We start from the raw sequence: 17,719 nt of genomic DNA, 5'->3' as shown, positions 1-17,719 counted from the left end.
CTCTCAAAAGGCAGCCAACCCAGTTCCAAAAGATGGAAGCGCTGGACTAGACCCCAAAAAAATCAGAATGTCACAGTATGGACTATTAATACACCTAACAGTAGGTTCAGGGAAAGGATCACACAAAAAAAACTATATATGATCCAACACATAAACTATCAATTGACAAACAATAAAGAAAACCCGTTGGGGAATGAAAAATGAGATAGAGTAGTAGAAGAAGCCCTTCAAACAATATTTCAAATATTACAAAAACAATATTTATTAAACATAATACAAAATACAAAGAAATTTGACCGAAAAACAATTACGCTCAAGACAAAAGTGCTGGTATACAACAAAACACAAATCATAAACCAGACATGTGGCAAACAAAACCATTACACATTACGGTAAAAGAACAACACAAACATAAATAATGTGTCCTTGATTCAATTTTGGCCACAGAAAAGCGTTTTCTTTATTGTTTGTCAACTGATAGTTTATGGGTTGGATCATATATAGTTTTTTTTGTGTGAGCCTTTCCATGAACCTACTGTTAGGTGTATTAATTGACTTTCCCGGGTTCGGGATGTTGGATAGCCCTTGTGGTTGTTAATGACAGTATGGACTATGACACTGTCAGCAGTAAAATGTAGGACCCTGTACAGTTTAGTCGGGGCCCAATGCCAGTCTTGCAAAGCCTTAAAATAGCAAAACGTCTTCTCTCATGCCCTTGCCATGAAAGCTTCGAAGTTGCGACCAGTATGCCGTGGTGTAGTCAATTTGCTGCTAAGTCTGCCATTGGGTCTGGAGAAGGCATTTCAGAGGTTCAGAAAACAATTTTATGGGAGTCTTGGGCTCCCATAAAGGATTTGGAGATATCATTCAATCATTGCCCATAGAGGCAATCCGCTCTGTGGACTTAGATGACAGGTCATCTAGGTTACGTGATGGACTGTTTAGTAGGTCTGGAAATAAGGAAGATGCAAGCCCACAGAGGACGTGGTGGCATAGAGTTTCTCATGTGCCAGTCTCGGAGGCAGGAAGCCCCAAACATATTTGCAAACCCTGGAGTCGATCTGTGAGAGGAGTATGTCCGGGATATTGAAGGGAAGCATACCAAATAGATAATTGAATCTTGAGGCTGTCACCATCATTACTATTTGCATTATTTCTCAGAGAGAAAGTTGGAGCACTGACCAATTTGTGAAATCCCCTTTTGCAGAGTCCAAGAGTGGGAGGATGTTATACAACACCATTGCGGGACCGCATCCATTTTGAAGAGTTATCTCTAATCTTTTGGCCTTCTTCTTCACATTTCTTCTGACCTGTTTTTGCTGGTTTCAGGACTTTCGGCACTTTACCACTGATGATAAGTGCTGTAGTGCAAGTGCTCCCTATATATAAAGTAATGGTAATTGGGTTATCCATGATTGGCATATTTAATTTACTTGTAAGACCCTAGTAAAGTGCACTGTCCATGCCCAAGGCCTGTAAATTAAATGCTACTAGTGAGCCTGCAGCACTGATTGTGCCACCCCCACAAGTAGTCCTGTAAGTATGTCTCAGGTCTGCCACTGCAGTGTCTGTGTGTGCAGTTTCAAACTGCCATTTCCACCTGGCAAGTGTACTCACTTGCCATGCCCAAACCTTCCCTTTTAGTAAATATGTCACCACTCAGGTTGGTCCATGGCAGCCCCATGGGCAGGGTACAATGCATTTAAAAGGTAGAACATGTGCTGTTGTATTTTACATGTTCAAATAGTGAAATACTGCTAATTCCATTTTTAACTATTGCAAGGACTATCTCTCCCATAGGTTAACAGAGTGATCAGCTTGAAATATCTTTTAAATGTAATTTACCATTGGGAGCTGATAGAGATTTGGAGTTTGTGGTCTCTGAACTCACAATTTTCTTGCTTACCCTGTCTTTGTCTCTGTGTGTCTGTAGAATCCACGCTCGGTTTAGGTTGACGCTCTTGTGCATTCACTCTAGGCAGTCACACAGAGGGAGCTGAGGTGTGCCTTGCATATCCTGATGGGCCTTCATCAAGCTGAAGAGCCTTCCTGAGCTAGAGTGGTGGGAGGGGTTGTCACTGACACCTGAATAGGGCTGTGCCTGTCCTCAGAGAAAGCCGGCTCCGCCACCCTGTTGTGTGTCTGGAGCCAGGTCAGGGAGAGGCAGGGTCTTGTGCACTACAAAGACTTTCCTCTGAAGTTACCTACTTTAAAGGTAGAAAGGGGTATAAGTATTGGACCTCTGTCACCCCAAAATCAGAACACTTCTGGATGGAGGACATTCTGCTAGGAAGAATAGCTGTGTTGCTGTCAGAAGGGACTACCCCTTTGCTGTTAGCTTTGCTGTGTTTGCCTGCTGTTGCTTCTGTCTTGGACAGTGAAAGGACTGGACTTTGAGTTCTGTATCCTGCATTCCAAGTTTCTCTGAGGGCTTGAGTTGAGCTTGCCTCCTGTTGGAAGTCTTAGGAATATCAAAATCTTCATCCACATCTTGTGGCCAGCACTAGGACACTTCTGCTGTGAGTCCTGCTTTGCCAAGTGGTGCCAAAACCAGTCCTGTGCCCTTGGAATTGAGTGGTTGCGCTTTAACCTCCAAAAAACACAATACAGACTTCGTCCTCCATGCACTGAAACTGTGGTCACCACTCGTGAGGAGCATGATGCTTTGACTGCGATGACCACAGAGCCCTGGCCTCACCAATGACATCCATTGCCACAATCATCAACGCTGCTGCCTGCACCGAAGCTGAGAGCACCTCTCGTGAAGAGCAGGATGCATCACCTTAACGACATCACAGCCCCTGGTGTACAGACGACAGCTCCATTGACTCCGACCTTGTCTACCACGCTGCTGCCTGCACTGTGTCTGAGGGCACCGCTTTTGAAGAGCACGGTGCATCACCCCATCTCACATCACAGCCCCGTGGTGCTGAAGACAGCACTGACGCCACACCTCTGCCTGCACCAAAGCCGTGGTCACCACTAATGAAGAGCACAACGCATCAACTGCAAAGACATCATAGCCCCAGCCTCGTGGAGACCAGCGCTTCTGACCTCGACATTGTGGAGTTCGATTCCCAAAGCTTGTGACTCCAAGGCCTCAACAACTTCTGCCTGACTTCCGGAACTGACGCCCGCCGGTGACACCGGCAACGCCTCATCTTCAAATCTCATCGCAAAGGTCCCTGAGGCCTTTTCAATTCCCAAGATACTGTTTTGCTGGTCTGTCTGCTGCTGTATCACAGAACTGTTGGATTTGAGTTGTTCATGACACCGCAAGAGCCCCGTTTGGTGATATCATCTTCAAGGAACTGTATTTTTAAGTTTATTCTTGCAAAATTCATATCTTTACTAGTCTATGTTGGATTTTTATCATTTTCGTCTTGTTTCACTTGATAAATACTAGCTGTTGTCCTAGACTGGTGTGGAGTTCTTTTGTAGTGTTTTCACTATGTTACTGTGTGTGTGTTTGTGTGTGTGCGTGCATGTGTGTGCTTGTGTATGTGTGTGTGTGTGTACAAATACTTTACACTTTACACATTGCCTCTGAGATAAGCCTGACTGCTCGTGCCAAGATTCCATGGGTGTAAGCAGGATTTATCTTAACTGTATAAACTTACTTACCCTGACTGGAGTGAGGTTCCCTACTTGGACAGGGTACATTCCAACTGCCAACTAGAGACCACATTTCTAACAGTCCTTTTTTATTTTTTATTTTTTTATTTATTTATACAGAAACACATGAGTCGGTTGGAACAACAACAGAGAAAAAAGAGAAAAGACCTTTTGTCGTGCACATCCAAATTCGAATCATATGATTTTGACCCATACAAAAAAATATGAATAAAACCAGCTGTTAGGTATACATTTCGTCAGGGCAGCCATAGTAAAGACCAGATAAATTATAGACATTTCCCACACGTCCCCCCTTACGTCTCCAAATAATTTGTAACTAACCCCCATATCTGTTCCCCAATCTTCCTTCTGCGGGAACCCTTTAAAGCATACAAGGTGTGCTCCATATTATGTACCGAAAAGAACCGGGACCGCCAAGCTTCAAAGGCAGGCGGTTCCTGTTGCAGCCATGCAGATGCAATACACAGCCTATAGACTGCAGTCACTAAGAAGATTAGTTTAACATGCTTCTTCAGAATGTTGGTGCTCGGTATGCCCATTTCAACACCAAATAATATCTGTGTTGCTGATAACTGTATCTGACCACCCACAATTGCCGAAATACATTTTTCTATCTGAGACAACAAGGGAGGAGCTAATATAGTGCATGTACAGAAAATGTGAACATCATCCGCTGAGACAAGCCCACAGCGAAAACATTTCCCTATTGCATCGCCCGGCCATTTGGACACTTTGTCTGGGGTGTAATATAAATTGTAAATTGATTTAAAATGTTGCGCCGCCAACTTTGCAGACAGGAGTAGGTCTTTAGCCATGCCTAATGAAGTTTCTATTTGAATATCCTGTCTGCCGAGTTTAGCGCCCCATTTACTATTCTGTTGCTCTATATCATCTTCTTTAGTGTTTAACATATGATTGTATAGAACACCAATCCTTGCCCCTTTCATAATGTCCTCAATCAGAGGATTTGGTTTGAAGTTACTCCCCGAACACATTAAAAAGTTTCGAATCTGTAAATATTTCAAAAAATGCTGTCTAGGGAGGAGATATTGTTCTCGTAGTTGTTCAAAAGATTTCAAGTAGCTAACATCATACAAATCACCCACCACTCTAATACCTTTCTCCCTCCAATTATATACTACTCTATCCCACACATCTACAGGTAAGAAGAACGACGATGACAGTGGAGTGTACAACGTTATTTTCTCCATGCCCAATAGCCCCCTAACTATACGCTAAACCTTATATGCAGCCTCCATTGTCTTAAAGCGCGTGCGTTTGTAATCGCTTTGTTCTAGATACATAAATAGGCAGTTTTTAACTTTTACCCCAGTATCATTTGATAGATCGAAGGACAGTCCGCAGGTCTTGCCCGGCCTTTGCCGGTTAATAAAATCCCCATACCTTGCAGCATACAGGCGTAGTAGTATAGTGTAAAGTCTGGTACCGACCAGCCCCCCAAGTTTCTTGGCAGAATCATAAAGCGCCTGGCCCTTCGTGCTTTGCCCCCGGAACACATAAAGCGCATACATATTGCCTGCAATTGTTCTAAACTTGTCTTGGGAACTTCTAGGGGTACACATCGAAAAAAATATAAAATTTGAGGAAGAATCAACATTTTTAATAGGTTATATCGTCCCACTATTGAAAGATATAAGCATTCTGCCTGGTCTAATTTTTTCCGTACACCGACCAGGAGTTGATCCTAATTAACTTTAACTAAAGAAGTTGTACATGCTCGTAACGTAACTCCCAAATATACCACCTCTTGGCATAGTCTTGAATCAGTATAGCTTGGTATATTTATAGTTAGTAGCTGGGTTTTGGCCGTATTTAACTTGTATCCTGACGATTTACCAAGTTCTACCGCCAGATGCTCGATAGCCTGCATTGCCATTATGGGTTTGGACGTGACCACTGCCACGTCATCGGCATATGCCAACACCTTGACCTGATATATATGCACCTTTAACGGGGTTATTTGCATATTAGTATCCAGCATTCTTAAAAAAGGCTCGATATATAAAGAAAATATTAAGGGGGAGCAGGGGCAGCCTTGCCTGGTCCCCCTACTGATTTGTACTACCACCGATTCCAAACCCATAGTACTAATCCGGGCCGCCGGATGGTGATACAAGACCTGCACTGATTTAATAAACTCTGGACCAAATCCTCGACCCTTCAAAATATCCCACAGAAAAGACTATGCAACGCGGTCAAAGGCCTTCTCCGCGTCTAATAAAATCAAACAAAAGGGTTCCCTAGTTGCCGCAGCGTAGTCAAGTAACGTTATCACTCGGTTTACATGATTAGTAGTGCTGCGTTGAGGGATGAACCCATGCTGTGTTTTTGACACAAGACCCGAGATGACCTTGGACAGTCTATTCGCTAAAATCTTCGAATATATTTTTTCGTCTACATTTAAAAGCGATATAGGGCGATATGATCCCGGTAAATTCGCTGGTTTGCCTTTTTTGTGAAATACCACTATACTTGCTTCTTGCCATGATTTGGGAGATGAGCCTTTCTGTGCTGCTAGCATTGTTGCCAAGAGGTCCTTTTTTAAAAGCGTGAAAAACGTTTTGTATATTTCCAATGGTAATTTATCTGGGCCTGCAGCCTTTCCCAGAGCCAATCCATTTACTGCTAATTCTAGTTCTTCCAAAGTAATGGACGCCTCCAGCATTGCCCTATCATCTACAGAAAGATCCTTCAGACAGTATTGACTAATCAATAATGCAGCATTATCACTATTATACTCGTCACTCTGATATAGCGTCTCGTAAAACTGCCTGAATACCTCCAGGATACCCTGCTCGTCCTTGACAGAATCACCATTCTGATCTAATAGCTCATCAATGCGCTGGGCTGCAATTTTTGCTCTAATTTTTTGGGCGAGACATCTGCCACTTGCCTCGCCATATTCATAGTGGATTTGTTTTTGAGCAAAAAAATTCTTGGCTGCTTCCTGGGACCACCTCAGATTTACCCTTGCCTTTAGATGCGCTACTTCATTGATCTTATCATCTATATTAATCCCAGCCTGTACCCCCACCATGAGCGCCTCTTCGGCCCTAATCAGCTCCTGATAAAGTACCTATATTTCAGCTGCCTGCTTTATTTGGTTATACAGGCCCAAACTCAATGTCACCCCATGAAAGGCAGCCTTGAAACAGTCCCACACACAACCCTCATTACTACTCCCACGGTTGATGTTAAAAAAGGATACGATCCACTCATTCATATGCTCAATGAAAAATTGTTCCGTCAATAATTTACGGTCAAAGGAGAACTGTCGTGGACGCTGACTAGAAGTGATGCTAGATAATGTCAGTACAACTGGCCCATGGTCTGATGTCACTTTAGGATATACTTGGATTGCAGCCTGATTTAGCAACAATACGGAAGTTCAGAAATAATCTAATCGAACCAATGTCCGATGTGGAAAAGAAAAAAAAGTGTACCTAACAGTCCTTATGCAGCAAGACACGAAGATATCTTAGACTGTTCGAGAGCTATGTTGCCGGTGGTTAGGAAACGGAATGTTCAGAGGTCTGGGAAGTCAGTGGCATAGCCTCCATATTGGTACAATTAATCTCATAGCCAGAGAAGTGCACAAAGAAGTCAACCAGATTCATTAGATGTGGGATTGAGGCTCCAGGATTGTCCAGGGCCAAGAGGATATCATCCACATAGAGTAGACATTTGTATTCCCCTAACTGCGTCTGGATGCCTGAAATGTGTGCTGATGATCTGACAGCTATAGCCAGTAGCTCCAGGGCAAAGAGGAAAAAGAGTGTATGACAGGTGGCGGACCTGTCTTGTACCCCTGGAATCTATACCTGGTTGGAGAAAATGCTGTTGCAGCTGATCATTGCACTGGGAGAGTCTATAGATAACAGACCATTTGAATGAATTTGGAAACTATTCTGAATCTGGCCATGGTGTGGAACAAGAACAGCCATTCTACTTGGTTGAATGCCTTCACCACATCAACAGAAAGCAGCAGCTTTTCTTTCCGGTCAGACGTAGTAGACAAGATAACTTGTAGCTGTGTTTATAGATGATTGCAAGATGATTTGTATGGAACAAAGCCCACCTGGTTTTCATCAATCAGTAACCTGAACACTCATCCTAGTCTGGTGGCCAGGACCTTAACCAATATTTTCATATTGCAGTTCAGAAGTTAGATGGGGTGATAGTTGGCACACTTAAAGCCATTTATAACGATTGTGTAAATTACCCCAAGGGGTACCTCAGTGCGACCAGGCAGTCTAGCAGCATAGCTTAATCAGCTCAAAATAGAGCTGTCTTCAGGAGTTTCCTGAAGCAAAAATGGGCCATGAAGGTCCTGATATAGGATATCGGAGCTTATTTCAATATAGGGGAGCCGGATAGGAAAAGGACATACCACTTAAGCGGGTCTTTTTGATACGTGGATGCTTAACAGTGCTTCATTACTAGATCTCAGCCACTGTACAGTTGGAGGCTAGATAGACGGAGCCACGGCCAATTAAGGCTTTGTGTGTAAGACAAAAGGGGGTGGTGATGGACTGAGCATCTGAACCAATCAAACACTCACACCCAGTCAACAGATCTGGCTATAATACATCCCCATTCTTTAGCCCACTCTGCCACCCCAGTTCAGACATGGCCATATGCAAATCAGTCTGACCCTGTGCCTCATGGGAACAGTCCAGCCCGAACTGCCAAACCATGCCTTCCCTAGACCGTAAACAAGCTTCCGAGGACCGGTTTCTGGCATTTCAGCCGTCTTCAGCCCGTCTTGCTTGAATCCAATGGCAAAGTGAGCAAGGGACTCACGTCTGAGCATACCCTGCCAACTTATGGCGAACAAAGCGGTACAAAAGGGTCAGACTGATCTGCATATGGCCATGTCTGAACTGGGGTGGCAGAGTGGGCTAAATAACGGTGATGGATTAAACCCAGATCTGTTGACTGGGTGTGAGTGTTTGATTGGTTCAGATGGTCCGTCCATCACCACCCCCTTTTGTACCGCTTTGTTCGCCATAAGTTGGCACGGTATGCTCAGACGTGAGTCCCTTGCTCACTTTGCCAATGGATTCAAGCAAGCCTGGCTGAAGACGGCTGAAATGCCAGAAACCGGTCCTAGGAAGCTTGTTTCTGGTCCAGGGAAGGCATGGCTTGGCAGTTCTGGCTGGACTGTTCCCATGAGGCACAGGGTCAGACTGATTTGCATATGGCCATGTCTGAACTGGGGTGGCAGAGTGGGCTAAAGAACGGTGATGGATTAAACCCAGATCTGTTGACTGGGTGTGAGTGTTTGATTGGTTCAGATGCTCCGTCCATCACCACCCCCTTTTGTAACGCTTTGTTCACCATACGTTGGCAGGGTATGCTCAGACATGAGTCCCTTGCTCACTTTGCCACTAGATTCAAGCAAGCCTGGCTGAAGACGGCTGAAATGCCAGAAACCGGTCCTAGGAAGCTTGTTTCTGGTCCAGGGAAGGCATGGCTTGGCAGTTCGGGCTGGACTGTTCCCATGAGGCACAGGGTCTGTCTGATTAGCATATGGCCATGACTGAACTGGGGTGGCAGAGTGGGCTAAAGAACGGTGATGGATTAAACCCAGATCTGTTGACTGGGTGTGAGTGTTTGATTGGTTCAGATGCTCCGTCCATCACCACCCCCTTTTGTACCGTTGTGTGTAAGACAGCACAGCTTGAAGAAAATTCTCTTCCGAACCGGAAACCAGTGAAGAGTTTGACCGAGGGGCACTGAGGCGGTCATTGCTGGCTGATAACAAGTAAGGTGAGCTGCAGTGCTCTGCACCACCTGCAGTTTAGATAGCAGTGTTTGATTAGCAGAGGTCAGCAACACATTACAATAGTCGAAGCGACTGGTCACCAGCGCCTGGACCATTGTTTTCTTCTAGCAGCGAATGGGATAAAGGTAAGAGATCTTCTCAGTGGTCCTTTCCCGTTTTCAGAATTAAGAGAGCTACATGCTCTAGTGAACTCTGTCTATAGGGAACTAGTGGTTACAGCTTCCTTCAAAATTGTTGTAGAGAGTGGAATAGTTTAGTCATGGGTAGTCCTGTAATATTCCCAAAAGAAGCAGTCTTCCTTGGGTATCTTGCCCGTGTTCAAAGTTTTGATGGCCTCTGCAACCTCCTCTTCTGAAATATCCTACTCCAGTTCTTCCCGGTCACTTGTGGGAAGAGTGGGAAATTGGAGGTCTGACATGAACACATGCTCTCTGGTGGAATAAACTGGATATTCCGTAGTGTGCAAAAGGTTGGAAATTCTTATACAATATCCAGCAGTGAGTCAGGATAGTTCCAGAAGCTGCTGAGATGGCCGGATTGCCGATCATTCTTCCCTCTGTTTAAGTTGTATCACCAGGAGACACCCCACTTTTTGACCATGTTCATAGGAGGTCTGCTTGAAGTGGGAAAGTGCCTTTTCAGCTGCTAACATGCATATTCTATTGAGTTCAGGTTTTGTCACCATTAGAGATGGCAGATGGTCCAGAGTGGGAAGTTGCAGTATTTTTTCAGGAGGTAATACACATCCATTTTTATTGTCTGGCTCTTTGTTACAGCCGTGCAACATGCAATACCAGCTTCTCTCATCAACAATCCTCACAGGCAAGCCTTACCTGTTACCTCTAAGAGTTATTTGGGAGTCGTCATCAGCTTATTGAGCTCCAGGTAATGACTGAAAAAAAATTCTGTCGGGTTTTCTATTCTGGCAGTTTGAGTCATGAGGTGTTCAGGATTTGTGCAAAGTTAGTCACAAATTTAATGTGAGGGCAATGGGAGCATTATCAAAGATTACCACTACAACAAATGTACATTCTTGTGTCAGTGGTAGAGCTGCAGTGTTCGTCAGGAAGAAGTCCAAGCAAGACACCAAACTGTAGGCAGGATTGAGGTATATATATTCTTGGTCCTTACAATACAGTAGGTACCAATCTCCAATCAGAAATCAGTCATCCATCAGGTCGCGAAGCGGAACCCGGTATCATTTGTGTCTCACATCCGGACTTACTGATTTGTCTAGGAAAGTGTCCAGAATTACGTTTTAGTCACTGTCTATGATGAGTTTATGGGAACTGATCTCCACCAGCAGTATATGAAGGTTTGCCAGCCTAGGGGCCTCACACCCACAGTGTCATACACAAAGCCAATAAATCAAGATTTGGTCTAAGATTTTGACCAGTGCAAAGACCATGTTCATCAGATCACATTTTCAGAACCTGAACCATGTACTGCTTATTAAACAGAATTGTCACCCCGTTCTTCCTGGGGAGAAACATAGAGGACCACGTCCCATGTGAGTCAGCATCTGATCTTGTAGAAAAGAGAATTTTACTACCCAATCATGTTTAAGTTTTGTTGATTCCTTTGCTGTGCAGGGAAACATCAGTAGGATGGAGAAGTGTGGCTCACTGGTTAGAGGAGGTAGACCCTGAAGCAGAGGTCAGACCCGGGACCAGGGTTCAATTCCCGACGCGGCAGGGTCTTGAGCCCAAAATATCCACGGACTCGATAATTCTCGTTTCGGTGCCTACTTGAATCACGGGTTCACACTCTGCAGCTCTGGGCATCAGCCTGCTTAATCTCCACTACGCCCCCCTGCGGCGGGATGCCTGGCTTTCACCTTGGGGATGCCCAGTATGGGTATCTCACAGGGAAAAGCCAGGACGGGTTCCCAAGACAAGCGCCGAGATGCCTACGGGTAATCGAGTGCTATATAAGAACGCATAATAATAATAATAATAGTAATAATAGGATCATCAATTTGTCAGACTACTTGCATGGAACACACATATTACAAAGTAAATTCCTTGCCCTGTGTTTAGCTCATGGGAAATTAGATCTCCGATTTGAGCTGTTCGAAGTGGCCACCATGTTGTTGACTGTTAATGGTAAGGTAAAGGAATTCCAAAATCCAATCAATAGAACTGGAGATATGAAATTGTAAAGATTTAAGTGAAAATAGTTCTTATCAGCACAAAGTGCCCACTCTGGTAATCTGGTCACTCCGGCTCAGGACAAAGTGAAAAGTTCCGGCTGACCCGAATGGAGAGTGAGCTGGATACAGGGACCAGGTTAGACCCACTGAAAATTGTCCATTATGTCATTGATGCAGGGAGTTGGACTGCATGGCCATTTTTGTAGCCTTTTCTGTCCCTGAGGCTCTGATCAGCAGGCCAATCTGCTCATATTTGGAGCCACTCTGTTGGTTCTGGGTTCAAGTGCAGGGCCAGTTCTTCCTACTCAGACATCTGGGAAACAGAGCAGCAGGTCAGCAGAGCAGTCCTTCTTGTACAGACCTGCAGAGCAGTCCTTCTTCTGAGTCTTTCTTAGGTCTAAAAGTGATCTGAATAGTGGGTCTGATGGTCTCTTTTTTAATAACTGGTACCTTCTTTGAAGTATGAGACGTTTCTAGAATTCACCCTTTCAGATGGGCTTAGAATTACCTGCCTCTCTGCCGTGGGTCCTGCCTAGCTACAGGCACAATCGTATAGCTTTTTTGTGTAAAGACTGGGCATACCCTATTGACTTGTAAGTGGGTCTGTGCCTAGCTCTGCCCTCCCATCCTGCCTTAAATGGACCATCCAGGAACATGTTAACCCTCTTGTGTGTGGCTGTCTGGGAGGAATATACAAAGCCCAACTGCGCCTTGCACTGAATCATGTGACCCAGGAAGAGACTTCTTGTGCCAAATAATTAGGGGAGCAAGATGCTAAAATTCTAAAAGTGGCATTTTCATAACTGTGACTTAAAATTCAACTTAACAATTAAAGAGGGTTTTAAATTACAATTCCTCAGACATCAAGCATGACCTTCTTACCTGCTCCAATCAAATGTGTTACCACTTATTAAATGCAATATGCTAATCCAATGTTATCCTATGAAAGACATAGACATTGTACTTGGGAAAAGCACATTTAAGTGTTTTTCACTACCTGGACATTTAAAATTAAAAGTATATGTCCAATGGTTTACATACAATGCAGTCTGCACAATGGGCTGTTTGGGGCCTAACATGGTGGAGATGTAAATGGATTAAAACAAAAGGTTTTGACATGGCAAAAGGTTTATTCTGACAAATATGTTATGATGCACTCATATACTATATAATCATAATCATATAATAAACAAATATGAACATAAGACAGAATTTTAATTGAAGTGTTTTAGCATGCAGTGATGGTGCGAGCTTGCAAGTGCTTGTATAGTTGTTCATGAAAAGCTGGTCCACAAACGCGGGCCAGACCCAAAGCGCACTGCTGTATAGCCCACACTCTGAAAATTTAACCAAACTCAGGTCCCGTTCTTTAGTGCCAAACAAACTATTCTTCAGAACAAGACTGTTGTTTTGAAAGCTTCAGGCAATTAATTGAAAAATTATGATCTCAACGTTCGAGATTCATGTACAAATATTGCTCCACACCTGTAGAATTTGGATATAACAATGTATCACTGAAGCAATATTATTATGCAAATGATTGACTCCATAACCCAAAGCATTTCGGGTAAAACCCTTCATCAGGGGTAACTATAAATAAGGTAAAGAACATAAAAAGTCTAATTAGGATGGTTTGTAGGGGGTCAGTAGAGAAATGAAAATAGCAACACTTGTGTAACACGCTGAGTGAGAACAGTGTTTGCCCATATTTAAAAGAGTCCTTGCATGTACCTTCCTTGCATTTAAAGAATACATGCCCGGTAGTGATATCCCTGCGCGATTAGGTGAATTTAACCTTAAAAATTTAATTGAATGCGTGCTGCATGACTGCGACTAACTCAAGTGAAACCCAGTCACCTAATGAATAAAGTACAAAAAATAATCGATGAAAATGTTGATGTGGGGTATTCCAATCGGTTCACCAAGAAGCCAATGCACTCTCTATGCTCAGAGCACCCAAAGTGACTCCTATACCTACCGACATCAGCATGCATCTCCCTAGCACATTGAGCAAATAATTATTCACAAAAAGTGGTGTGATTGAGCATCATAAACATCCATACTAATGTAATAAAGAGAGAGCCCAAACCTTTGAGGCGGGTAATCTCAGGAACCACAGCACCAATCACAACACTCAATACAGCGTTGGAAAGGGCAGTTGCAGCAGAAGGACATAGGCTATGCAGACGCCCACCATATACATTTAAAAGGTAAAAGAACCGTGCCAGCAAAGTAGTCCCTTGTGGGCGTGTCTGCGTTGTGCTGTGGACGTGTGCTGAGGGCGTGACAAACGCTGGGGGCGTGTGGTACATTCCGCCCTTCATGCCATGTCTCATATCGTGTGCTAATCCCACCCTGCTCCCTTTAAATACCCCTGCACCCCATAATCATAACCCACCCGTACTCCTTAAAATACCCCAACACCCTTAAACACTAACCCATCGTAACCCTATAAATATACCCTGTACCCCAAAACCCAAACCTATCCCTAAACCCTAAAAGTACCCCAAACCCCAAACCTAGCCCTGAACCCTATAAATACCCCTGTACCTCAAAACCCAAACCTACCCCTGAACCCTAAAAATTCTCCTGTACCCCAAAACCCAAACATAGCCCTGAACCCTAAAACTACCACTGTACCCCACAACCCAAACCTAGCCCTGAACCCTAAAAATAACCCTGTACCCCAAAACCCAAACCTACCCCTGAACCCTAAAATACCCCTGTACCCCAAAACCCAAACCTAGCCCTGAACCCTAAAAATACCCCGGTACCCTAAAAACCAAACCTATCCCTAAACCCTAAAAGTACCCCAAACCCCAAACCTAGCCCTGAACCCTATAAATACCCCTGTACCTCAAAACCCAAACCTACCCCTGAACCCTAAAAATTCCCCTGTACCCCAAAACCCAAACGTAGCCCTGAACCCTAAAAATACCACTGTACCCCAAAACCCAAACCTACCCCTGAACCCTAAAATACCCCTGTACCCCAAAACCCAAACCAACCCCTGAACCCTAAAAATAACCCTATACCCCAAAACCCATACCTATCCCTAAACCATAAAACTACCCCTGTACCCCATAACTCAAAACTGTATCTGAACCCTTAAAATACCCAAACACACCAAATCATATACCTCAGTACCCCAAAACATATATCCCTATACCCATACTTACCTTATCCACACATAAAAAAACATGCTTTTACCATTCATGCATTTACAACGAATTTCATTGTAAATGTATGCATGGTAAAAGCATATAAAATGTAATGCCATGCGTTAGAATGGCATTGCGGAGTCATGGTACTTTCGTAATGAAAGTATGCGGAGTGATGGAATGCGGAAAGAAAGTTGCGGAATAATGGGTGTTTACCCTCCCCAGGTAAGTACATTGGTAGCACGGCGGCCCACATCTCCAGCAACATACTCATATTTTTTCAGCACCCATTTCAAAAATGCACAGGTCTCTCTCATTGATGGCCAGCACTGACATACACTTTTAGACACACCTCCCGCCACAAGTTCTAGAATTGCGAACTTTAGAGCTGGGGAGTTATGTTCGAATCTCGGCATCAGCTCAACATCCTGTGATTCCAGGAAAATCGCTTTGTCTCCCCTTGCCTACCACAAATGAATGTGTTCTTCTGTAATGTAAATTGTGCTCATGCCATGTTGTCGAGTTTGCGCTATATAATATTGCAAGGAAATATAAAGTAGGGAAACTCGAGTTCACACACTACTGAACGCGCACTCTTAAGTGCATCAGCAGTGCACTGTGAATCAGAGCGTTTCACAGGCCTGTCACAGATAAGAACTGCTATCAAAACGAAATCCTACAAAACAATATACTACTGGCCGGCAGCAATTCATACCCGGACAACGTCGGGACGGGCTGCTAGTAACTGTATAATAAAATAAAAAGATACTCTCCATTTGTAGTTGGTTGATCCCTGGTGGCTTTGTATCATTGATGTGACAGCATTGTACACTTCGATACCTCATAAGGAGGGAATGGAGGTAGTGGAATTGGCATTACTACAACAAAAGAACATTTTAGCAAACAAGGTAATCATACTGGAATTACTTCACTTTTGTTTGTATCATAGTTATTTTTCTTGGGATGGACATTTTTATTTGCAAAAGAATGATACCTCAATTGTTTTTTTGGGAGAACCAAACTATGGGGTCCATTAGGATGGCGGGGGGACTTAGTTCGCCCGCCATCCTATCGGTCATTAGGACCGCCCGCCACAAGGGCGGGGGTCCCTTGGGGGGTATTAGGATGCGCCCGCCACTGTGGCGGGCGCATCCTGCATTTTTAGCATTGTGGCGGGCGGTGCTCTCCGTGTGCACCCCGTACCTCTCCTTTACTCCAGGGGCCCGCAGGGGGCCCCCGAAGTAAAGACCGCATGCCTTTCCGAGGCGGAAGGCATCTGTTTTGGTGCATCCTAATATGGCTGGCGGTGTCTAATAGACACGGCCACCATGTTAGACCTTTTCCGGCGCCGGTCGCAAGGCAACCGGGGCGGAAAAGTGGCGGACTGTCTTTCCGACCGCCGTGGTCCCCCCGCCATACTAATATGGCGGGGGCATTTAGGTGATGATGGCGGGCGGATTGCCCCCGCCAGGCCGGCGGTGGCTACCGCAAGCCTGGCGGGGGCAATCCGCCCGCCATCCTAATGGGCCCCATGTGTTTATTTCATGGCCAAATGTAAGGACCAGTACGTTTATTGCACAAGGGCATTGCAAGAAAATTAGTGGTCTATTTCAGACATCTTGACAACATCTTCTTGATGTGGAATGGCTTCAAAGAGACACTGAAAAACAACATTGCAGAACTAAATCAAAGGAACCCATGGATACAATGCATGCACATGATCAAAAATCACAGCATCACAGATTGGATCTGTCACCAGGTGGGTTGAAAACAAGAGTATTACAGAAAACCAACAGATCGCAATTACTTTTCACAGTTTTCATCCGCAGTTACTGAAACAACACTCACCCTTCTCACAGTTTCTCTGCCTCAAAGGAATACCTTCAGACAATGAGGTCTGTACTAAGATCAGGGAAGAATAAAAATTGAAGTTTATTAACAGAGGATAGCCTGATGACCACCTCGATACAACAATATAATGAGTAACATCGATGGACCGCATACCTTTTTTGCAGAATGCAGTTGTGAAACTTGAAATCTCGGTATTTGTGCACAAAAATTCAACCAAATTGCAAGCAATAAAATGCATCATTAATCAGTGATGGAATCTACTACAATCTGAGCCCAACTTCAAGGGGTGGTTTCCACACACAAATGATTTTCGCACACCAACACCCCAAAAATCTGAAGGAGATTTTAGCTTTGAAAAAACCTGTGATGATCACCACATTTTCTGGGACGTGAACATTTCAGAATTGTATACACTGTAACAACATAAGACACTGATGTCCGCCCAAAAACAGGCAAATCCATTAAACTGAGGTATTCATCAGAGTGCAGCACACAATATGTATATTATCAAATACCCATGCAGACTGATGTATGTTGGCAAAAGTGAGAGGAAGATTAAAGTGCTGATAACCAAGCATAAATATATGACCTGCAACAAAAACTAAAATTCCTGCTTGGCCGCACAATGGCTGGAATATTAACACAACATAGCACAAATATGTTTCTAAATGTTGGAGGTGATATCATAGAATCAAACAATGAACATACAAAAAACTTTGTCACAAAAAGAAACCTTTTGAAATAGAAAATGTGATACTCTTTTACCTCAGGGCCGTAACGACAAATTGAAGATGTTGTTTTACCTGTGACAACTGATCCTAGGCAGCATGCCTTGAACTCCAAAACAGCCATATTACTACCACAGTCAAGTAGTTTCCACATTCTTTCATAGTCTAATTTTGGTAACTTCATCACTGTATTCTTTAGTTATACACTTAAGTATGGGCACTTTGGGAGAGCAGAGAGAGGTTACCCATGCTTTTTTCTGTGATTCTTTCCAGTTTCACTACAGGATTCTTTTAGGCAGCCGAGGTAATGCATGGTGGTCAACTGGACACATGTCAAGTTCATTGGCAAAAATCTGGTTGATCCTCTTTCAAATGTTTTATG

This window comes from Lissotriton helveticus, chromosome 11 (assembly GCF_964261635.1).
Source record: "Lissotriton helveticus chromosome 11, aLisHel1.1, whole genome shotgun sequence".
Classification (NCBI taxonomy): Eukaryota; Metazoa; Chordata; class Amphibia; order Caudata; family Salamandridae; genus Lissotriton; species Lissotriton helveticus.
This window is presented reverse-complemented; position numbering follows the sequence as displayed.